The sequence below is a fragment of the Octopus bimaculoides genome, chromosome 1 (genome assembly GCF_046866305.1).
Source record: "Octopus bimaculoides isolate indiv1 chromosome 1, ASM4686630v1, whole genome shotgun sequence".
NCBI classification, from domain to species: domain Eukaryota; kingdom Metazoa; phylum Mollusca; class Cephalopoda; order Octopoda; family Octopodidae; genus Octopus; species Octopus bimaculoides.
Window position 1 is genome coordinate 125,370,704 of NC_142928.1, and position 6,298 is coordinate 125,377,001.

A 6,298-nucleotide genomic window follows, 5' to 3' on the forward strand; every position below is an offset into this window, starting at 1 on the left:
TATCTCGCTCGTGCGTTGTGTTTTTGAAATGGTTTCTACATCTCAGAGTCGTTCCTAATCCCAACCACTTTACAAAATGTTTTCGGTTCATTTTATCTTGACACTAGCACTAGAGAAATTTTCATATCTTATAAATCCACTGGTTCACCAACTGGATCCGTTACATACTGCGTCCCATATTATTAGGCAAATCAACCTTTTCTAAATAAATAAATCTATATTCCTTCAAAACCAGTTGTTTTCCCACTGACTGCTGGCAACACCTATCTGCACACATTCTGTTAAAATAAACCGGATCTGCGCAAACGCCAATACACGGCAGCCATTTTTGTAATTGGGCAACATTTTCACCGTCACAGATTATTAGGCAAGTATAATAAAAATAATAATTGTGTCAGAACAAACGTTTATTTAATTCAATAGTAAAGGTTTAACAAAAAATTATTCATAAAGGACTTAATGGTAAACATAATAATAAGTTCGTATGAAAATAATCATGGGATTATGATGTCATACAACTCCTAATGTTTGACGTATGATCCTCCACATGCAATAACCTTCCTTATGCGCTGATCTATTGAATTTGTCAAGATAATGATATCTTCTCCTGTCATGCTTGGTAAATGCGCCTCTTCAGGACACTCCACAGGATCTCGATTGGGTTTAAGTCAGGGGAACAAGGTTCCCACTGCATAAAACGACCTCCAGAGAAGCCTATTTGCTGCAGGTTTCCTTAGAATTCTTCGCTGCATGAGATGAGGCATTATCTTGCATGAAGACCAACTTTCTCTTGAATGAAAGTTTTGCTTTTTGAACCACAGTTGGAAATTTTCCTTGAAGAAGGTAATATATGTTTTCGATGTCATCATAATGCCATCTGGGACTTTCCATGGCCGACCATCATACCACCGACGATGTCAGCCCAAAACATGACCCCCACCTCCTCCTTGTTGACGTCTCAAATGATGAGGACGGTTCAAGCTGATTGACACCCAAACTTTACACCAAACATCTGGTCCATCAAGAGTAGCACGGCTTTGTCAGTGAATAGAACTCTTGAAAAACCTATCTTCATATATTCCTCTGTCCATTTCAATCCCTTCTGCTTATGAACAACCTTCAGAAGGGGCTTTGTAACAGATTTAACATTCCTGGCTACCTGCTTCAAGAGGCGACACCTGGTAGTTTTCGATATGTCTTCCCTGCCATGTTACTCTACTCGTAGGACATGGGTTCCGCACAACTTCCCTTTTCACACGTGACAAAGTACTAGTCGAAGCAACCATCAATTTACCCTTATCTGCCTTCGACGGGACAGAAATAGGAGACTGCGCAAATATCTTCACTGTTTGGTGATCTCTTCTCAGCATTTAGAAATATCAAAAATACTATGGTTGTTTTTCCTTTTCCAAGCTCTGACACGACCGTAGACTTCTCATTCAAAGAGAGATCACTTTTCTAACCCATAATCACACTTAAATCGGGTACCTGCCTAATAATTTAGGACAGTAGAAATGTTGCTGTCACACGGTGATGGCCACCGTTTGGTTTCGTCTGAGCAGATCCAACTTATTTTAACAGAATGTGAGCAGATAGGTGGTTCCAATAGTCAGTCGGAAAAGCACTGGTTTTGAATGAATATACATTTATTTATTGAGAGAAGGTTGATTTGCCTTATAATGCGGGAAATAGTGTATTGTGAAACTAGCACACTTGTAATCCACGAAACGAAAGAGTCCTTACTACTTTATGTGGCCTCTGTTTGTTTAGAGCAACGTGACAAACCAAATGAAGAGAAGACCGAACGATTGCAAGAAATAAAATAGAGTGGGAAGGACAAAGAAGCGCATGATGGGGAAACAGTGGGATGGGTGAAGAGAAAAGAGATGTGGACGAAACAGTGCTAGAAGGAGTAGCGAAAGCGATAGAGTGATCTGTCTTTTCCCCAAATAGACTAGCAAGAAGGTAGATTTATTTCGCTAGAAGAAATGAATGATTCATGATAATTCTTCCAGATAGGGAATTAGAGATGCCAATGTTCTTTAGGGCTAGGTACATAGATTTGCGTCGTAAGACAATGGGTTACTGCTGTGTTTAAACACCACTGGATGTTCTGATCTTCCATGTAAGAGCTCAACATCACAAAACACCTTCTCGTTTTGTATATTCTACTGTTTAACATATATTTCAAAAGTTGTTACTTTCGTTATACATCACAATTATTCAAGAGATTTCACGTGTTAATATGAATCGCATTATTAACTGCAAGTAGTACTACCGTAGTCGTGTCATGTGTACTGTTTCCCTAAGAGACTAAATTTCGACTCAGTGTTATTGATTTTATCATACAACAGTGGGTCTAGAATATTAAACATTCTGAAATATTCATCAAAGCATTTAATAGTACTTCATTCGTCGGGGAAATAGTAAAATATTGTGCATTATTCTGAAATGATGAACAATGACTCTTAACTGTCTTCGAGTTTAAAACTGTCCATAGCCAGATAATTCCCAACTGACAGTAGCTCTATATCAATAGATGTAACTCTGCTTTTTTCTAGACTGCCCGTTTGTCAACAGTTAGAAGTAATTAAGAACGACAAAACCCTCTAAAATAGGTACAAACCACATATTTTGGGACGATAAATTCAGTCGATTAAGTTAACTCTACTTCATTCCTGAGACTATACTACTGACTCTCAGAACAATGAATAGCAACGATAAGCACATCAGGTTTTGAGCATGGAGAGTAAAGAAACCGGACTAAATTCTGAAAGATATTTTGGCATTTAGTCTATCGGTTCTGCAAATCCATCGTCCTTCAGCAGCAATAATGAATTTTACGATAAGCACTTGTACAGAGATTTTTGGGGGTAATATATTCGGTTTAATCTATCCCAGAAATTTATTTGACTTCCATTTATTTTATCGAACCTAGTAGGGAGATAAAGCAAAGTCAAACTCAGAACGTAAAGAGTTGCAACTTAATACTGCAAGGCATGGTACGGACAGTCCACCTTTTCTATCAGTGAAGAACCATTCTGTGGCAATAAGAAAAGCAAGCGTCAAAATGTTAACTTAAAATGACCAGTCTCTTTTGTCGTTATATGAAATACTAAATGAACTGCATTTACTTTCTTTTAACTTGGTATTATATAAAGCATATAGCTTATTGGAGTGACTCCGACTACTGTGTTATATTCGTATTTATTTTAATAAATCCGGCGGGAATGAAAGAAGAATTTATCTTTTGCAGTATTTGAAATTATGACATAAAAAAATATAATTAAATACTTCAAAGTATTTCTGCCAACATTTCTACTCTTACTTCTAAATTATCATTCTTATTAATTGAATCAAATTGTTTGATATTTTATAATTCAACCTGTAACGTTCTTATAGGTTTAATAACGTCATGTCAGCCATCAAAGTTTCAACTCTACAAGCGTTTTCTTGTAGCGGGGTGTCATGTCCTTTAGCTGTATGTCTCTTTATTTCTGTAGTGTCTTCTCTATTGTTGTAACATATTGTGAAATTTTCAAATTATGTAAAAATTTTCAAATTTGGTACATTGAAATAATTTTCCATGTTAAATTTGATTTTGTTATTTATTTATTCCAGAAAAATTATAGAAAACTGTTACAGAGGTTTAAAGTTTAATCAATTTTACCTAATCAGAAAACAGGATTTGGAAGCTGGCATTTTCTGCATGATAGTTGTCTATCGCAAAATGAAAGCAAATTAATTACGAGGAGGAATTTTTATTAAACAAATGAAAGCAAAGCATTGCTGAAGTTTCAATAAGTTTTAATAAATAAAGTCAGGAGAAGCGGTCGAACAGACATGTAAATAATTTTAAAAGGAAAAAAATTCTCAACTAAGTTATTTGGGGAAGAATTGCACAAATTTGTCCTGATCAAGAGGCCTATCTGTCGGAGAAGGCATGGTCTGACATGGAATAAACAAACATTTATTCAACACATTCTATTGTAAAAACTGCCCGGCAACGATGGGCTATTCACTATTCAGCTAGTCTAGAAAATAAAGCTAGTTTCAATGACACAGATACCGTGTTAGTTTTGAAATCGAGTCAAACCATTAAATGGCTAAAATTAGTCAGAGATTAGTCGAAAAGTAGTGAAAAAGAATATCTGTAATTGCTGGTATTAGTCGGCTAAGCTTAATTTAGATTTCAGTTAAATTGCTAGAAGAAGGAGACGTAAATATATGTTGTTTTGCTCTCTATTATAGAAAGTGTACCTTGTAACGTTCATGTCAGATTTCGATTGTACATGTAATGGCGGATACCTCTACCTACTTACTCGCCGGCGTACGAGGCGATGGCCATATGTTCTATCGGAAAATTACTATTGCAGTAATGCGAATGTGTTGGCATCCATTGCAAATTATGTATGAAGATTTGAGATTTCTTTAAAGTAATTGAAGTAGAAATTACAGTGAAATATCATAGGGTTTAATTTTTTTTATTTTTTTTTGTGTGTGTATGGAACTTTGACGCAGAGGTAATCAGGATTCGCGAATTTTAAAGTACCAACATAAAGCAGACCATGTAAAAAAAGATCTGCCAGTTTCGACAACTTTCTATTATTGACCCCGAGGTTTATTGATGATCATAACGAAACGGAGTCTTTCAGGAGATTGGAGCCTTGAATGCTCAAATGGCAAACTAGTTTGACATTAATATCTTCAAATAATGAAAAAAAACTGATACTAGCTTCCTTTTTTAGCAAGAATGTGCCCTTAAGGATATGAATCATATGACGTGTATTGTACCATGCAAAGTTTCTCCCGCTACTTCGATGTTTACAAAACAAAGTAACTATGTCATATAGTTATGTCGATATATAGCTTTTTTCCTTTCTCGTCCAGTAGTATCCGTTGATTTCTCTCACATTTTCGGTGCTCAAATTGCCTGTATACAGAGATATTTGAGATCACATTCTCTGGTGAAGATGCTAGCGAAGGCCACCAGTTGCAGCTCTACTTGAATGACAGGGCCGAACAACAACTGAATTTATTTTTTGGAATCACTTTCAAGAAGTCCTTTTCCGTGTTTGAGTATGAGTAGCTGAAGAGCAGACTCGCCAGTCAAACACCCATGCATATTAGTGGTAAAGCTTAGTCGCTGAATGTGGAGTCAGAGATAAAATGTTTTCTGATAGGCAGTGATCTGACCAACTTGGTACCCCCTAGGAATTACAGGTGTTTATCTTAACTCATCAGTAAAATCGAAGATAACTTCTCGCATTGTACGAGAGTTACCTCTGAGATTCTGCCTCATCCGATCCAAAGCTTCATCTGTTCGTTTGTGCCTCATAGTCGCTTCATCTCAGATATTCAATTTGCAAGAGCTTACTCCTAACTGAGTTCCTCTTGATACCGCAATGATGTTCCTGCCATGGAAGGTTTAGAATCTAACACAGAATGTGCAGTTATTCCACCAATCGTGCATGTCGCTGAAATGTCATTTGGAATCACAGCAATAGTTATATACTGCTTTGGTGAAATTTGCAGTCAGAAGGTTTGTAGTACCGGCACGAAAAGTTATTTTTTATCCTTATCAGGAAATTCTACGATAGGGCTCTGACCATCTACCAATGGAGATTCATTTTCATTCACAAACTAACCCAAGACTTGAATATTTCAATGTGTTCAATGAAAGAATTCATATGCCATTTCCATTTTTCCTGTCTCTGGTACACAATCAATCATCAACATGCTATTTAGAGCCCCGAGAGGACAGACCGCAAAGAGCTTAATTGTTGATGCCGGGACAAAATTACTGATACGCATTTCGCACTTGGAATAGGTTTGCATAGATATTCTGACAATCTTTTAGCGCTCGTGTCAGAGTAGACGGGGCTGTTAATTTGGCGCAAATGCAACCAGTTGTTTTATCTAACTTACCGTGTGAGTAATCACTTTTTTTAGTGTCTGTTTCCAACTATTTTTGTGGTCATGCAGGACTCCATAAAGGTCACATTCTTCATGATACGTTGAGTACAACCTTTCTGTAAAACAGATGAGATTCTCAAATGACGAAGAGCCTTGAAAAGTGTGAAGTAACCACAAGTAAAATTATTATCTCACCCTGACGTCTCCGTAGTCATCAGCCTCATAAGTATATTTTCTTTGATTCCATTGCTTTCAGTAGAACCAGATGTACTACTCTCGAAGTGATCAACCAAATTTGTCCTGATGGCAGATTTTGGAATTGTATTTAGGTAGCGTTTGTGACAACTGATGAGTTGTGGGTTCAATGACAGTCATATTCCGC

At 36.8% G+C, this 6,298-nt stretch overlaps 1 long non-coding RNA gene across 1 annotated transcript; it reads left to right on the forward strand.

The window, feature by feature from the left end:
• Positions 1 to 550: 550 nt before the first annotated feature.
• Positions 551 to 4,066, forward strand: LOC128249923 (uncharacterized). The gene is made up of 2 exons (XR_008266072.2): positions 551 to 843; positions 3,622 to 4,066. It is a non-coding gene; the product is annotated as an uncharacterized LOC128249923 (long non-coding RNA).
• The last annotated feature ends 2,232 nt before the right edge of the window (positions 4,067 to 6,298 follow it).